This window comes from Ictidomys tridecemlineatus, chromosome 11, assembly GCF_052094955.1.
Source record: "Ictidomys tridecemlineatus isolate mIctTri1 chromosome 11, mIctTri1.hap1, whole genome shotgun sequence".
Lineage (NCBI taxonomy): Eukaryota > Metazoa > Chordata > Mammalia > Rodentia > Sciuridae > Ictidomys > Ictidomys tridecemlineatus.
The window spans coordinates 35419848-35438171 of NC_135487.1; the positions used below are offsets into that span (position 1 = coordinate 35419848).

Below are 18324 nucleotides of genomic sequence, written 5' to 3' on the forward strand. Positions count from 1 at the left end.
CTGGCAACAGGCATGATGTGCCCTAGGAAAGCACAGGGCTTGCCCAGTTTCAGCCCCTTCCATGGACAATTATGGCCCAGCCCCTGGAATAGGCTTAGAAGTCTCCCGCCTGCTCGTGACGGGCTACCATGTGAGCACCAGCTGGGTGCTGGCAGGAGGAGGGGGAGTTTGGCTCCAATAATGCACATGTTCAGGCACAAAAGTATGGCTGTTCAGACGGGATGCTGTAATGGTCCAGCTGCTGGAGCTGCAGGCCCAGGTTCCCCTGGCAAATACTTCTGAGTTTATTAGAAACACTTTCTTCAGGGCTGGGGATTTGTTCATTATTTGGGTGGGGATACCAACATGGCTTTTTTTTTTTACAAGGGAGACTTATGGTCACCAGATTCGATTCCTCAAGCCACTGAAAAGAGGGGCTATTAAGCCACTAACAGGTAATATACAGATTGAGTATTCCTTATCTGAAATGCTTGGGACCATCAGTGTTTGAGATTTGGGGTTTTTCAGATTTTGGGAATATTGACGTATATACTATAATGAGGTATCTTGGGGATTGGATCCAAATCTAAAAAGTAATTTCATTTATTGTACACATACCCTGTAGGTAATTTGATACAATATTTTAGACCATTTTGTGCATAAAACAAAGTTTCATGGTGTGGAATTTTCCACTTGTGGCCTAATATCAGTGATCAAAAAACTTCAGATTTGGAGGCATTTCAGAGTTCTAATTTTGGGGTTGGGTATGATCAACCTGTATTATAAAAATTATTGTTAATCAACTGTTCTGTTTCAGGCACCCACAAGGTACCTTTCACATTCTCTCTTTTCCTCCCATTTAATAGATGGAGTAACTGAGGCTCAGAGTTGCCCTGGGATATGTAGGGAACTGGGATTTCAAGCTGGTCTGACGGTCAGACCTGGTGGAAAAGCCATCCCCCAGTGCAGTCAGACTTATTCTCACTCACACTTCACGAGGCAGAGGAGGAATCCCAGGTCCCTGGAAATCAAGAGAAAGGCAGAGGAAGGACTCCTTGTTCCAGAAACTAAGTCGGTGGTGATATTGCCTTTGACCTGATTTCCTTCTGTGTCATAACTGATTGAAAGAGATTAGCTTCCAGGGTCCTTCTACAATAAAGTTAAATTGCTGCAGGATTCACAGAGGGCATAATATCTTACAGTCACCTGGAAAGTCAATAGGGGTACCTGGTTGTGCAGGGAATGAGAAAAAACAGACCAGAGCTTTGCCCCTTCTTTTTCTCCAAATTATCTGGAATTCTTTTCCTTTGCCATTAAAAAGTAATCTGATAACTGTTCTCTTCCATGAAACTGTGGAAACTGGGGAATGATCTAAATGTGCTTTGTGGCCACTAGAAATGATACCATGGGTATGTATTTACTGGAGCGGAAAGATGTTCATGATACACAGTGAATTGAATACAGGGGTTTTCTGAATAGTATGTACAATAATGATCCCAGTTTTATAAATATGTATTCATCTATATGCACATATATAGGGAGACACAGATTCACATGGGGAAACGTCTAGAAGCATATACATCAAATGTTAACAGTGGTTATCCCACCAGATGGTGGAATTTTATAATTTTTTGTTTATGCCTTTTATAATGATTACATACCATATAATAATACATACTAGTATGGTTTATATTTAAAGAGGAGAAAAATAAATATCTTTGCAATTGGGACACTGATTGGGTGAATTCAGGCAAATCACAAAGTCCTCTGAGCCTCAGCTGCCTCATCTGTAAAACAGAGCTCCCGCCGCCTCACCTCCAGAGTTGGTGCAAGGCTGGGTAGGTCACATGGAAGGGCCTGGGGCCCAGGGCCACCTGAATCTGTACTGGCTCCTACTCTCAGCCTCCCAAGCCTACCCCTTCTTCTCATTTTCTGTCTCTCCCACCTCCTCCATCCCCTTTCCCTCCTTACTCTCACTGCAGTCTTACTCCTCCAACCCTCTCTGGACTTGTCTTCTACCTACAGTGACTAAGGAGCCAGCCCCACTCAGGCATAAGCCCCACGAATGTCCCAGTGAAGCAGCAGCAGACCCTGTCAGGGTCCCAGGATCCTTTATTTGCTAATGGAGACAGTTCTAGGAGAAGGCCATCAGCATTTTGGAACAGCTGCCCCTTGCAACCCTGACCATGCCCAGCTCCCTAAGGAGGCCATCCCTTGGACAGCCCTGGCTGGACTGCAGCTTCCATGAGATGGAGCAGGGCTACTTTTTCTAGCTGCAGTGCACAAATCTAGCCCAGGAGAGAGAAGCTGAACATAAGGAAGGCCTTTCTAAGTTCTTTTGCCTTATCTTCTGTTCCCCACACCCTAAATGCTCACTAGCTAGCATCAACCTCATAGAGGCCCTAATGATGGCATCTGTGAAATACTTAGGCATACATGTCATCATCTTTGCTCTGACTGTATGAAGAAGGGACTCTGACTCTGTTTTTTTTTTTAAATGGACTCTGTTTTTTTTAGTTGCAGATGGACATAATATCTTTATTTATTTTTATGTCGTGCTGAGAATCAAACCCAATGTCTCACATGTGCAAGGCAGGAGCCCTACCACTGAGTCCCAGCCACAGCCCTGAAGAAGAAACTCTTACTACCTCCATTTTCCAGGTGAGGAGACTGAGGTGTAGAAAGGTTAAGTCACATACCACAGTCAAAGAGCTAGAAAATAAGTCTAATCTATCGTCTAGGATTGATTTCCCCAAAACACGGCCCCCTTGGGAGGCATTTCCTGACTCTCCAGCCTGGATCAGGACCTCACCTCTCAGCCACCACAACTCTATCCAGGGTGCTCTGGCCGTTATTTACTGAACTGAAAACGGGCAAAGTTCTTGGATGGCCAAGAAGTAGTGAGCATCCTGTCATTCAAAGTGTGCAAGAATGAGTTAGTGACCCTCAATTACGAAGCCTTGCAGTGGTTCTGCACATAGTTGGGCAGACTTATCCCCTCAGAAGTCCAGGGGACTTCTTGAAGCCCAAAACCCTGAGCAGCAAAATAGTGTGGTAGTTAGAAAAAACACAGAAGTGATGCTGTGTGACCTGAGCCAAGTCATTTCTCTCTGACTCTTATCACTTTATCCCTAAAACAGAGGCAAAAATACTGAATAAGGACCTATGGAATAGATTTTTTTTTCACCCTCATATCCATTCTCTCCTTTTCAATAGTCGGGGGAAAAAAACCATTTTTCAGCCAGGCACGTGGAAACCTGAAGAGATCCCATTTCTTAGTCTTCCTCATGGCGAAGCATGCAGCCAGTGCAATGTGGACAGAACTATTTGCACACTCTGCCCTTCTCTTTTCCCAGGTCTAGAATGCTGGTGGTAGGATGTGGAGCCCCTGTGGGCTTCAGATAATGCTTGGCCATGGTGGAGAGGGAGAGAAAGGACCCTGACCCTTTCACAGCTTCCTGGAGCAGAACAGCAGCCCCATCCAGGATTTCCTACTTGAGGGAAAATATAAGCATCTGTCTTAAAGTCTCTCTACTCTTAGGTCGAATCTATATTCCTTCTAACAGATTTATAAGGTCCTTGTGACAATTGAATGAGACAATGCATGCACAGGGGTATAATAGATGGGTGGCACTCTGATGGTTAAACTGATTTTCTCCACTGGAGCGACCCTGGGAGTCTCCCTCTGCACAGACCTGGGGGAGACGCCATGCCCACCAAGGAGAGTCTCCTCAGAAACTGCCAGGTCCCATTATAACTTTTCTCCAGGCCTTTCCTATGGTGTAAGGATGACATGTGGTGGAAACGAAAGAAAGACATGGATCGGAGGCAGTGAGGGTCTCTTTCTCATAGAAAACACACAAGCCAAAGAATTCCTGATTCACCGAAGCTGTTATACCCACTTGGGACAATGTCCTGGCCATTCTATGAACAAATGCCCATTTTGCAAACACCATCCACAACTAGATGAGGCCTGTCCCTGTCCCAGAAGGAGATTCTGGGCTCTTGTGAGCACCTTGAGTCCTGGACAAAGCCACAGCTCTCCAGGGCAGGCCCCACCTCCTCTATCTCTGTCTTGTCTTTATCCTCATCTCTCCACAATTTTCAGGGCCCACAGCAAAACAGAGAAGAGGAGCCCCTCATTCATAAATTATTAAGAGTTTCAAAATGGTGACAACAAGCATGAAAATAAGCACGGGGCCTTGCGTGGCACATGGCTCTCACGCCCCTGAAGCCACCCTGCCTGCCCGATGCCTTGGGCTTCACTGCACACAGTAGGCAGTCGTGGGGCAAACGTTTGCTGGAGTGAATGGAATCTGCATGGAACGCAAACCCCCAGTGCTTTGGCTTTACCATCAAAAGCAGTTTGGGCTGGATGTGGTTTTGTTTTTCTTTTTCCCAGGCCCAGTTCTTAACATCTCTTAGAGGAGGGGGACTCAGGGAGGCACAGAGGTCAGAGGCTAGAGGTCACCCAGAAAACAAGCTTCCCTGAATGAGTGAGTGGGCAGGAGTGAGCACTAGGTATTGCCGAGCTGTTCTCCTTGTTTCTTGCCACAAGATATAAACTAATCTATTTAGTTAGAAAAACATGGTTTATTGCAATCTAAGTAATTTGTATTTCTTTCTCTACCACAAGATGTAAACTAATCTAGTTAGCTAGAGCAAGTTGGTTTAACTGAATTCAGAGTAATTACCCTCCAAAGCAAAGCGATGTGTGTGTTTTTTTGGTTTGCTGGGCATTTTTTTTTTTCCTTCCCAGTACTCAAAGGTTGAGATGTATATGTACTTATGGTTAAATAAAACCCAGCCGCCTTTTAGTTTGCCGGGGACTTTGGCCTTTCTGGAGGGTCTCAGCCTCTGTCACCACCACCTGGGATTTCCCGAAAATACGCTGGAGGTGGCATGGAAAATCCCATATGCACTCTGGTGGAAAAACAATTTGTAACAACATTTCCTGGAGCAGTGGAGTTCCAACTTGTGGGGAGGGTATTTACCATATGTTGGAGGGCTTGCAGAGGGCAGCTCAAGGGCTGGGACAACGCTGGGCCTCGTCTGGGTCACTGTAGGCTGGGGTTCCTCTGAGATGGCCCGTGTGTATGCCCAACCCTGTATGGCAGTGGAAATGCACCTCTCAGGTTCACCACGTACCAGGAGCTGGTAAGGAAGCACCTCACACTCCCTAGCTGTTTCCATCCCGACAGGACAAAGGAAGACTGAGGCTCAGAGAGAAGAGATAGTTTGTCTGTGGCAGCGAAGCTAGGTGGCAGCGCAGGAGCCCCACAGCACTCCCAATCCCAGAACCCCCCTACCCTCCCAGCAGAGGTCGCACTACTTCCTACTCACCCACCTGTGTCCTGAGCTGGGTTGCTGACCCATTCTGAGTGTCTGGACAGCTCTCCGTGGTGAGAAAGGGCTTCCTTACTTCTCTAATTTTGTCCCTACGATGTCCAGCTTCAACTTCTATGACCCTGTCCTTCTCTTCTTTTCTAGGACAGCCCTGCAGACATTAGGGGACAGTGACTTCATCCTCCCCAAGGTTGTTCTCTCCAAGCTGGGTCCCAGTCCTCACAGTTCCTGTAGCTCCCTGGTTTTGCTCCCACCAGCATCCTCTGGATGAGGCCCCTTCTCTCCTGAGCACAGTGAGCAATGCCGAGGGCCCAGCCTTCTCTCCAAACCACCCTGGAGCTGGGAACAGGATTGAGCAGGGGAATCCAATAGGGTTTCCATTGGTGGCCCCACTGGAAGTGGGACACCATAGAGAGACCTAAGCAGGATACCATTTCTAATGCTACAGAGACACCCAACTGATTCAGGCAAATCGAGCTCATGGCTGTCCTAGTGTCTCCTCTGCCCTCTGTTGTTAGATCATCGCCTACCTATCCCCACTTGACATTTACAGACAGCACTCTAAGTGGCTGCTTTTATGTCCCTTGAGGGCCCAGAACAGACCCAGGACAGGAACCCATGAACATGACCCCTATCAAAGCAGTTGGGGGCAGTGCAGAGTTCCTACTTCTCCTTTGCCTTCCCTCCCTACTGGTCCATTACCTGACTCCAGGAGAAGAGCACACACATCATTCCTGATTAGAAACATCAGGAAAAAGGTAATACGCTGGGAAATAAAGGAAACTGAGATGAGGGGGATAGAGCCTTTTGTGAGCCTTCCCAGGCGAATAGCAACTCCGCTAATCTTCACATCAACTCTAACGAGGCGTCGTACTAATGGCATCTTATAGATGAGGAAACTCAGGTCAAGAACCTGCCCACATTCAGCAACTGAGAAAATGGGCCTCGCCGGGCTGGAACCTGGGATGGCCTGATCTTCATCCTGTGTCACTCCGCTGTGCAGGTCTGCCTCGGGTAAGGGCTGCAGCTGCTGACTCTCTCTCCATTTCCAGGCTCTTTGTAGCCTTCCAGTGTTCCCAGACACACCAGAGGGCAGGGCCTGGACAACTGGAAATGGGGCAAAGCATCCAGCTTTGAAAGAAATTCTGGCACCTGACAGGTGAAGAAGCGGGGAGCCCCACCCCGGCCTGTGTCACTGTGTCTAGGGCCCAAGATCACCAACTCCTTCGTCTTAGGCACTGTGTTAGAAGGACCCCATCCCAGTGCTCTGAAAGCCAGAACAGCCCCATGAGACAAAAGAGAGACAGACAACAGCGGCAGGAAGAAGGGAGCTGACCTGAAAACTCCTACAAACACAAATGTTTTTCTTAGGGACTCCCCCCACCACCTCTTCTCTCAGGCTCCTTTCTGACCTGGTGACCTGGGCACACTCGGCTGTGACTGCTGGGGGAGGAGAAGGAGGGGTCTCTTTGGATGGCCAGGGAGCTGGGCGCAAGGTGAGGAATGTGGGAATTCATGGAGGCAGCCTGGAGCCAGCCCCTTTGCCCGTGGGCAGTTTGAGTGGCCGTGTGCAGTTGGTTAATTGAAATCAGGGCCAAGCACTGGTGCACAAGGAGCTGGCTCCAACACAAACAGAGACGGCTTTTTGGGTACCCACCAGGATTCTCTCCCTCCAAGGTCAAATCTTCCAGGGTGTCTGGGCCTCACACCTCCATAGAAAGAGCCAGTCCATTGGCACTGGTAAGGAGGCCAGAGTCAGCAGAACCTGCATGGGGCCCTGCTAGGGGCATGGAGATGGAGTTGCCTGTCCTGCACTGGCCAGGGGGTAAGCAGACCTGCCTGAACATTCATTCATTCATCTAATGGGCACTGGCTGGGAGCTTACCAGGCTTTAGGCTGAATGCTGTGGAGTCAGTGGTGAAGCAAACACCGTCCTCTGTGCTCTGGGTATAGACCTAGCTAGGCCTTGCCTCCGAGTACTCAAACAGCCTGCTTCAGGACAGAGAGATAAACACCATAGGGCAGATGCATATAGCAAAGGATGGGTGGTGGGGAGGAAGACAGGCAGGGCTTGTTCATTAGCGTATTCCAAGTACTTGGGACAGTGCTTGGCACATAGTAGGTGCTCAGTGAGCCTGTCTTGTTACTGCAAGGAGTGAGACAATTGGGAAAAGGCATTTCAGGCAGATGGAACAACATGCACAAAAGTTGAGAGGGGTTTGACCTGGGCAGAAAACTAGAATTAACTACCTGGAACTTAGCCTCAAGAGGTCAAAGAAGTGGGGTGCAGGCTCCTGAAAGTGGAAGCAGCTTACCCAAGTTCACGTGGTTTGCAGGGATGGGTTCTGGGGCCAAGGCCTGAGGCTTACATTGAATACATGCATGTTATACTCAGGCGTGCATGAGGTCATTCTATTCCTACATGTAGAAGCTGCCTCACCCACTTGTACCCCACAGCAGGTCTGGAGAGTCTTCCTCACTCATTTTGCAGATGAGTACAGTTAGACTCCAAGAGGAAAAAAAAAGTACTTATAAGGGGTTAAGGGGGATGGAAAGTCAGGTGATTTAGGACACACAGTGCTCTTTCACTCATTTGGAGCAGAGCTGACGTCTGAGACAGTGGGACAGGAACAGGGGCCAGGGCTTCATCTGGCTGCTCTGGCTGGTGGAGGGGTGTGCGGTCAGTTTCCTACAACAGGGCATGAAGCAGCTGCCGTGCCTGTGCTGGGCCCTGGGAGTGAATACACAGGGTGAGCCCTGCCATGCCCCAAAGCCACGCAGCCAAGGTGGACAGGTCGCTGGGAGACACCTGTTTTTCACTGCAGGCCCCTGTGGCTCTCTGGTAGTGGCTGTGTTTGTTTTCTGGGGAGACGTGGGCAGGAGAGGAAAGCTGTTTCTCCAGGGGTTGCTGAGGAGGCCACAGACGGCCCTGAAGGAAACAGAGCTTGGAGGCCATCCCTGGAGTAGCAGCAGACCCTGGGCTGGTGGCTGCTCCTTGTTCCCCGCTTGTGGAGGGATGCAGATTTGGGGGGAGGGATGTGTAAGCAGTGGAGGGTGAGGAATCAGCCTGGGAACAGGCCTTTAAAGAAGCCCCCCTGCCAAACCTCCTCCCATGTCCAATGAATGTCCCATGCAGTCATTCCTTCGTCCATTCATTGGATATTCCAGTGGTCACTCACATTTGTAAAGAGCCCATTACTGTCGGGAGCCCGAAATCACAAAGATGAATCAAACATGCCGCTGGTGTCAGGGGCTTCCAGTCTAAAGAGGGGACAGCAAAGGCTGGGAGAGGTATCACAGGTCAGGTCGAGAGGAGCTGGCTACCAGGAACAAGGTCAGTCAAGGAGGGCCTCCAGGAGGAGGGGCACTTCATGGAGTCTTGGAGGTCAAGGGCGGGTGAAAGAGGAGGAAATGCCATCTCGTACAGGGCGAGGGAAGGGAAGGCGCAAACTGCATGTTGGCTGAAGGGCAAGAAATCCCATATGGTTGGAGAAGAGAGTACGGGGAGGACACAGGCCGGCAGGACAGGGTCAGACGGGAGCTCTTTGCCCCCCTTTGGAATGCCTTCATTCCTGGCCTTGTTCCCTGTTCTATCCCACTTCCCTGTTTTCTTCTTTTCCCTATTCTTCCCATTGTCCCTTCAACACCCTCCTGTCGTCCTTCTAAGCTGACACGCTAAGAGGCACATGCGAAAAGCTCCTGCTGTCTCCAGCCCCGGCCAAAGAACTGTACACAGTTTAATGTTTGTACTTAAATCTGGGCTGTGAACAGGTGCAGTCTTCCCATCTTATAGGCAAGGAGACAGGTCCAAGAGGCGAAGTCATGGCCAAGGTCACCTGCAGCTCTAGCAGAGCAGTCAGGGGCTGCGTCTGTGAACCAAGAGCCCCTGACAGGTGCCACAGACTAAGGGCAGCACAAGGGGGACCAACCCCAAGGACTCCCCTGGAAGATCCTTGGGTCAATGTGGTGAGAACAGAGTTCCAGGGGCCCTGGAATTCCAGGACCAACGAGTAGGGGTGACTGTGCACCAGAGGCTTATATCCAGGAGGTTGCTCAGAGATTCTTCAGAATTCATTCCCTCGTGTGGGGTGGCGGGCATCAGGGCAGCTCTGGAAGAGACGCTCTTCTGTCACTCAGAGCATTCTTCCCAAGCTCTAAGGGGTGAGCAACTTGGGTTACTACCTCCCTTTTGTCTTTTCCTGGCAGGTCCTGAATTCCTGCTGCAACCTAAGACGTGCATGCTCTAAAGAAGAGCTCTAGTCAGGATGCCTGGGTTGGGTTCCATTTGTCTTGTGAAGAGTTCGTCTTTTCTGTTGCAAATTCTGTTGCACACAGTATTCTGTGTTGTTCTCACAACAGGTATTATTCCCATTTTATGGGCGGAAGAACTTCGGGTCAAAATAAAGGAGCAAAGTAGAGATGATGCTTAGCCTCGGGGGAAAAAAATGCCACCTAATACTCAGCTTTCTAGAAAGTCAGAATGTCACCTCTCTACAGTCGTCAATGGCTCCCTGGTATCAGCTATACCATGCTGCTTGGACAGCATAGATTCATGAGTCCATCTCTGTTGCTGGGCTGTGAGTGCTTTGAATGTGTGGATGGCTGGCAGTCCCATATACAGCAAGTGCTTGGCAGCTGTATAGATGGTGGATGAACAAGGAAGCACTAGCCACCATATCTGGAGGACCTACTGTCTGCTGACAGTGAGGACATAACAAAGGTGATCAACCCTGCCATTTAGAGCTTAGCCTTTAAGCACGTTTTTTACAAAGAAGACAACCTCGAGGGCTCTGTCCTAGGCCACCAGCTCATAAGTAGAACAGAATCTGAATCCAGGTCTGTCTGATTCCCAACTCAGTGGCCTTAACTTGTGTCTTCTGCGTGAGGAAATTTTTGTTGACTTTACTAATCCTCCCTCCTCCCTCCCCTTCCTCCGAGGCAGGCAGGCAAGCAGCAGTAAAGGGGCCAGGTGGAAGTGCACAGACAGATAATAATCTGGAGGGCTGGCCATGAGCCAAAATGAGCTGGAAAGAAAAGTAGACCATCTCTTCATGCCCAACCAGACCACCCCCTCCACAGCGCCCTGCAGACTGGAGAAACCAAGGGACCAAGGCCGCAGAGTCAGGCCTAGAGGTACACAAACCCAGGAGCTTGAGCTGAGCCACAGTTTGGGCTGTGGTTCCTCCAGCCCAGGCTGACGGGGGCAGAGGGAGCTGGGCTGCTTTCAGAGCTGAGGACTCGCATTCCTCCTCTCTTCACCTGGAGTTCTCTTGCTCCTCCTGGAGACCCCTCCTCTAGAGTGTCTCCCCTGCGTTTGCTCCTCTCTACCCCGGGTCACTCTCTGGCTCTCGATGGAGCTCCTGTGGCCCCCCCCAGGCTGCCCACCAGGCAGTCTTTTTGTGCCGTAGTCTGCTTATTATGGGGTTCCCCAATTAGCATAGGCAGCCTGCTCTGCATCTGCTTCTTAAATGAATGGGTCAGTAAACAAACAAGGGGGTCAGTGAGTAAGTGAATGAATAAACAACAAATGAACAAAAGAAGAAGGAAGTAATTTGGTAATAGGTGAATGCAGGGATGAAAGAGTGAGTGAATGGCTGAGTGGCAGCTGGCTGGCCCAGCCAGGGAGGGGAGGGAGTGCTTGGTTTAACCCCAGGAGACTGTACAAGCCCTTTGCCACAGGGAGCTCTGGAGATGTAAGGTGAGCCCGGCAGGTAGCCACGTCCACCCTGAGGCTGCCTGAGGCTGCAGTCCTAGCCTGGAGGGGTGCACACAGGGGAGCTCCTGCCCTTGAGTCCCTCCAGGGAAGTGAGGAACACAGCCCAGCTGCTGGCTGGTAGTACCCACCATTACCTGCAGGATAAGTTCTCTATAGGCCTCAGTTTTCTCATCTGTCAAATAAAAGGATGGGCAGACTCACAGTGCACAAGGAACTTCTACTTCCAGGGAGGTGGGCGCCTAAGGGAAGAGAGCTTGGCTTGCTGTGTGCCAAGCCACTGGGTGCCAAGAGCTCAGAACTGTGTATTGAGAGGGCTTCCTGGGGGAAGGGGTGCTGGCACTGAGCCAGGAGGTGGGGCACATGTGAACAGGTGGATGGGGCGGAGAGTTACAGCAATGCCCAAGGCAGCATGCGCCCTTGGTACCAGCATGACAAGATGGAGAGGAGGCTAGGAACAGACAGGCCTCAGCTTCAACGGCCTTCTCACAGAAAGCTCAAGTAGCTTTGAGACACAGGGCTGCTACTTCCAGCTGAATGTGTGATTGGCATTTTTTCAGGTGCCAACAATGGTGCCTTGGTCACAGGGTTTTCTTGAGGATTAGGTAATGTAATGCATGTTTTTGCCTGGCAAGCAGCAGCAGGAGCCCAGAGTCTCTATGAGGCCAGGAGGCAGGTGCTATTACCTTTATGTATCCAAACAAACAAACAAACAAACAAACACCAAAACCCCCCCCCCAAACAACCCAATCAATAAATGGAAGCTGAATAGATACTTCTCAGAAGATATACAATTAATCAACAAATATATGAAAAAATATTCAACTTCTCTAGTAATTAGAGAAATGCAAATCAAAACTACTCTAAGACTTCATCTCACTCCAGTCAGAATGTCAATTATCAAGAATACAAACAACAATAAATGTTGGTAAGGATGTGGGGGGAAAGGCACACTCATACATTGATGGTGGGACTGCAAATTGGTGCAACCAATTTGGAAAGCAGTATGGAGATTCCTCAGAAAACTGAGAATGGAATCACCATTTGACTCAGCTATCCCACTCCTTGGTCTATACCGAAAGGATTAAAATCACCATACTACAGTGATGCAGCCACATCAATGTTTATAGCAGCTCTTTTTACAACAGCTAAACCGTGAAGCAACCTAGATGCCCTTCAATAGATGAATGGCTAAAAAAACTGTGATATATATACACAATGGAATATTACTCAGCATTTGCAGGTAAATGGACAGAGTCAGAGAATATCATCCTAAGCGAAGTAAGCCAATCCCAAAAAACCAAAGGCCAAATGTTCTCTCTGATAAGTAGATGCTGTCCATAATGGGAGGGGGCATGGGAAAAATAGGAGGAACTTTTATTGGGCAAAGTGTGGGGAGTGGAGGGTGTATGGGGGCAGGAAAGATGGTGGAATGAGACGGACATCATTACCCTAGGTACATGTATAACTGCACATAGGGTGCAACACTACATCACTTACAATCAGAGAAATGAAAAATTAGGCTGCAATTGTGTACAATGAATCAAAATGCATTCTGCTGTCATATATACCTAATTAAAATAAATAAATAAATTTTAAAATAACCCCAGTGCTACAGATTGAAGACAGTAGACTCCCAGTCCTCAGAATGCGGCGTGGCCTCAGCCATGGGACTGAGCCAGAGCGTCTGCATACAAGAGCGCTTCTGCATTCAGGGCAGCAGCCTTAGAGGGGTGCGTCCCCCAGGGAGCTGCCACACCTGCCCTGCTCTGCGACTGAAGGACGCTCTGAAGGTTGAGAAATACTCTTCAGGATGGCTCTTACTGGGAAAACTTGGTCTTCTGAGTAAGGTTTCTAGAAACAGCCAACACTCATGTAGTCAAATCTCAGACATAAATAGAGATTTAGCCACATTACAGAGATCTCTGGCAGTGCCTGTCCCTGTGCTGGGCTGTAACTCCCTGTGGGACAGGGACTCTTGTTTTCTTATCTTTGTTTCTGCAGGTGCTGAGCACAGAGCTGCCTGTAACAGGTGCTAGGGAATGAATGACACTGTGGGAGATCTGGAGGACCTCTGAGGCCACACCAATCTCATATTTGACAGCCCAGCAAGGGGAAGAGGCTTTCCCAAGTTCACACAGAGACAGTGGTGCATCCAGACCTGCAACCCACCCTCTTGGGCTCTCCTTCCACGCACAACCTGCCTTGACTATGGAGACTAGTAGTTTTATTAAAGGAAAGCCTTTGAGGTTCGCATTCTCAGAACACTGCACTGCACTGGGCCCAGATGCACATTGTTTGCTGAACTGGACCCCAGAACTTCATCGGTGCTTGGAGCCCGCCAAAACCTCTATCTGCCATGCCCTGCCCTGGGTGGTCTCTCTCCTGCCTTCAGACTCCCCAGTTTGGACAAGTCAGGGTGGACTGGCTGAGGGTTGGGATGACCTGGGAATTTCTGGCAGTAAAGACATTCCCAAGCTAGAGATGGTAATCTACAAAGACACAATCTTTGCTGCCTCAGCCAGCAGTCTGGAAAGACAAATCCTGGGACAGGATGGTGGGCTGAGCCCTTTCTGGACTCTTCCCAAGACTTCTCAGGTTTCCGAGGGGTCTCTGGATTGGGACACGTATAATGTTCACGACTTGAGAGAAAAGTTAAAGTCCCTGTCCCCTCCAGACATCCCAGCCTTCTCTCTTCCCACTCAGCAGGGTCTCTGCACCATTTGAGAAGTGGTCATTTGGATTTTTATTGTACGTTGCAAAGATGCTTCTTAGAACCTGAAAACAGGGGGCCCAGTGAAGTCAACCATCTCTGAAACCCTCTTTGGCTCTATGACCTTTTATTTGCAAAGCATCTACTATGCGGGATAGAATGTGCTAGAAATTCTGATTTAATGTCAGGAGACTCTTATATCACTTGTTACCCTTGTCTCCCTAGTATCCGGTAAAGGATCCCATAACATTAGTAGCTATTTAATAAATTTCTGTAAAGGAAATTAAGGGAGTCAATATGTACTGAGTACTTCATAATGTGTTAGAACCCACACAAATAATATTGTGAATCCTTACCTCAACTAGGAAAGTAGGTCCTGTGATCCTTAGTTGACAGGTGAGGAAACATATTTAGAGAGGGAAAGTAAGTGGCCCGTGGCTGCACAGCTAATTAGAGGCAAAGTAGGTTGCAGAACCAGGGCTGTCCATGCGAAGCCCATATCTTTTTGCTGTTTGTGTTGCCACAGTCTTCAAGGCCTCTATTTAGCCAGTGGGATGATTCTTATCAAGGCTCTCATTTGTTTCCTGGATAAACAATGTGTGAGCTGGCCAGAGAGCCGTGGTGATAGAATCCATAGAGGATGATAGAATCAACAGGCCTTGGTCAGGGCTCTACCAGAAGCCAAGAGGAAGACTGAGGTGGTGACCAGGGTCAGAGCCTCGTCTGGAGGCCAGGTAGGAGTCACATAGTCTTTGGCCTTGGCCAGGGCTTACTCCCAAGGTCAAGGCTGGGAGTTGTGGTTACAAACTCAGAATGGACAAGGTAGATCACAAAACAGGGCCTAAATCTTGTGCTTTATGAGCACCAGACAGAATCTGGCTGAACTGGAGAAAAGCAGCCAGCAATGTGCCAGGGATGGTGTCCAGTGGTCTAGACGACATCCGGCTGTGCGTGTTACCGGTTGCGTAAGTTTGGGCAAATTACTGGGTCTGTCTGAGACTCGTTTCCTATCTATAAAATGGGATAACTACATGCACCTTTGACCTCTCCCTCTGCCTCACCTCTCTGATTCAATCCATCATGAGGTTCTGCCGGTTCCACAGATGGGATGCACCCCGACTCTCTCCATCTCCGTGGCACCTCCTTTGCTTAAGCCACCACTCTCTCCCCTGGAAATCGGCAACCTCATCCCAGGTTCTCCCCACATCCACTCTGGCCTCCTCTGATCCTCTTCTCTGCAGTCCATTGTTAGTGACTCTTCCAAAAGAGCCAACCTGCTCCTGGGACTCCCTTGTTTAAAGCCCTTCGGGGGCTCCTAGTGCCCTTAGCCTAATGTTAAAGGTCCTGAGTGGGCTTACTGAGCTCCCATCTGGCCTCCGACTTTCTCCCAGTCTTAAACAGGCCCTCCCTCCCTTCCATACTGTACAACCCATTTCCACTGCCAGACTCTCAAGTTCAAATGCACCAGAGGCTTTCCCATCTCAGGTCTTCATATGTATGGTTCCTTGGCCTGAAATCCCCTTCTCCACAGCCTTGGTCAGCCCACCTGCCACCTTCAGGTCTCAGTCTGAGCATCAGCTTCCCAGAGGAGCCCTTTCGGGCCCTGGTCCTAGGCCCGGTCTCGGGTCTGTCACCTGCACTTGCTCTCTCCTACTTCTGGTAGGAAACGCTGCCCTGGTATTATTTAATATAACCACATTTGGGCTATTAACCCTTCAAGATCAGTTTTCCTCACTGGATTGTCAAAAGGGAAAGGAATTTTGTGATTCATCAGACACAATATCTTCAGCATCTACCCTAGTGCCTGGTGCAAAGTTGGGGCTCAGTGTGATGAGCTGACTGGCCATCAATGAATCCTGGCCATCCCTGAGTCCTCCACAAGGCTGTTGGAGAATCGTGAGAAAGGAGGGCTGGAAAAGGGTTTCTTCATATAACTGGGTTCTTAGGATGTGAAGTGATAATAATGGTTAATTTTATGGGTTGACTTGGATGGGCCCCAGTACCCAGATATGTGGTCAAACATTATTCTAGCTATTTCCATAAAGGCATCTTTTAAAATGAGAATAACATTTAAATCAGTAGACTTTGAGTAAATCAGATTTCCCCCATAATGTGGATGGGCCTCATTCAGTCAGTTGAAGACATTAATAAAAACAAATGACCTCCTTGGAGAGAGAGGGAATTCTGCCTGCAGACGGCTTTGGACTCTCCCCTGGATTTCTGAATCACCAGCCTAATCTGCAGATTTTGGACTTTTACCTCTGCAATCTCATGAACCAATTTCTTAAACGAACTCTCTGCCTCACACACTCTACCCCCTGCCTCTTCCCTCTCTCCCTCTCCACCCTGTCAATTCTTTTTCTCTGGAGAACCCAGACTTATACAAGTGGTACCTGGGATTTATGTCTAGAATGTTTCTGGACTTTAGTCTTCAGCTCCGTCTCAAGGAGCAGCTGCAGAGCCTGGGGTCTGAGGACTCAGAGTACAGTCATGACTTTGCCACTGAATACATAGGTGGCCTCTCCCTGTATCAGAGCCTGGTGTAGGTGGCTCCAGTTAGAAAGCAGGTCCCAGTGAAGCCTGCCCTATCAAGAGTCCTGGATACGTCCAGAAACAGGACTCAAGAGACAAGGTTTCCTGCTTCAGAACCCTCCTGAGGCATGATACAAGATCACAAGCAACTAGAAGCAGCTGACCCAGCAGAGCACTGTGAACTGAAAGTCCAGCTACGGCTGGAAGCTCTGGGCCCAGTCCTCACCACACAGACCAACCATGGTGAGTGCAGGGCCAGCATCAAGCATTAGGTTGTGACCCAGATGGCTTGACTCCCAAGAAGTCACCAGCTCTGAAAGCAGCTTAATCTTCTCCCTTACCTTCCCAGCAAACTGAGTCTGTTTGAAACCCCATCAGGAGTTTCTTCTCCACCTTCTAACACAGGAGAGAAACTGCTCCTGATCCCAGTTTCCACTAGTCTTGCAAATGGTTCCTTCTTGTTATCTTCCCTCAAAGCCCCCACTGTTCCAGCCCTGGTCTCCTCACACATTATGATGGGATGGAAAATAGACTTTAAGGACTATGGCACATCTCATAATGTTTATCCTTATAAATGAAGACCCTGAAAAAGTATCAAGGAATTAACTTGAAGAAAGAGGGGAATGACCAAGGATCAGAAAGAGGAATTCTTGCCTTTTATATAGAGAAGAATTCCAGCTAGCAGTGTACATCATGAGTTTTAAGAACTGACTTTGCAGTGAGCAGTAAACCTTAGTCCCCTAATAGCCGCAGTGGCAGCCAATGACATTTACTGAGAAATAATAACTCGCCCCATTTTTTCCCTCCGTACATTCTAGGTTTTAGTCCTCAGAGAACAGCCCTGACTTAGTTCCCATCGTCTCCACTTTACACAGTGCTTCCTGCCCGAATGTGGGTTAGGAAGACCTCAGACCTCAGAGGACACAGTGCACCTCAGAGCCATGTACCTTGTTCTGTAGTGCTTTCCGGGGGTTTGAGGGCTGGGTCTCCCCTTTCCTTGAGCACCTACTACATGCCACGCACATGCTAAGCAGTTTAGGAGCACTGTTTTGTCTAAGTCTTAGATCAGCTTATAAGCCAAGTATCATCCTTTCTTAGAGAGACAAGAAACAAATGCTCCCACGTCTGAGCCCCTGTGGTACCGCAGAGGAGGGAGTGAAGAAGGGGCTGTCACATCGCGACATGAATCTACATCCTCGTCACCTTCAACACTTTTTATAAGTGTCCGGGTAGAATAGTTACACATCTTTTGCTCAAGTCTTCCCTATAAGTTCCTATAAATATTACAATCATTTAAATTTCATGCTTTGTCTATTTCTGATGCATAGTAATACAGTTGATTTTATATGTGGACATCACAGCAGTGACTGCCAAATTCACCTGTTTATTCGCATAATCTGTCAGTGTATTGCTTTGGATATTTTAGGCAAACCATATATTTACCTGTGAATAATAAAACTGGGATTATTCCCTTCTCAATAAAAGAAAAACGAAAAGAAGTGGCTGGGTCCCTGTCCCTGGGCTTCTTACTGGGTTACAGAGGAAAAGGCATCAAGGCCCATGGACAGGACTGGGGAAGGAGCCACTCATGCCACATGATGGACAGCGCTGCTCCAAGAGTGCATTGCCTCTTCCTCTGCAAATCTTCCCTGGCCAAGTCACGGCTCCTTGAGGCTTTTGAGGCCAGGAGGAAGTGTTCCCAGCATCTGGAGAGGGCTCAGGGCTTCCACCCAGAGGCTTTGGCTCAGAGTTAGGAAAGCTTGTGTCTGGACCTGACTTGGTGTGCCAGGGGTCTCTCCCACGTGGCAGGAAGCCCCAGGCCAGGCCTGTCTTTCCACAGCCCCTCCCCTGGCAAACCACTCAGACCACCTCTGGATCCTGCCATGAGGCTGTTGCCTGTGGACAAGGGCTGAGCAAAAGACTCCTTTCCTGTTAAGAGGTACGACCATTGTGACCCAGTAGCCATGGGTGTTGAGGGTTGCGGGGATGGGAGGGTGGAGGGTGAAGCACCACATCCAATCATTTTTACAGAAGGAAGCCT

At 48.9% G+C, this 18324-nt stretch overlaps 1 protein-coding gene across 2 annotated transcripts in view; it reads right to left on the bottom strand.

Moving 5' to 3' along the window:
- Trabd2b (TraB domain containing 2B) overlaps positions 1-18324 on the bottom strand; it is a 219840-nt gene that overhangs the window by 140525 nt on the left and 60991 nt on the right. The gene's annotated exons all lie outside the window — the stretch shown is intronic.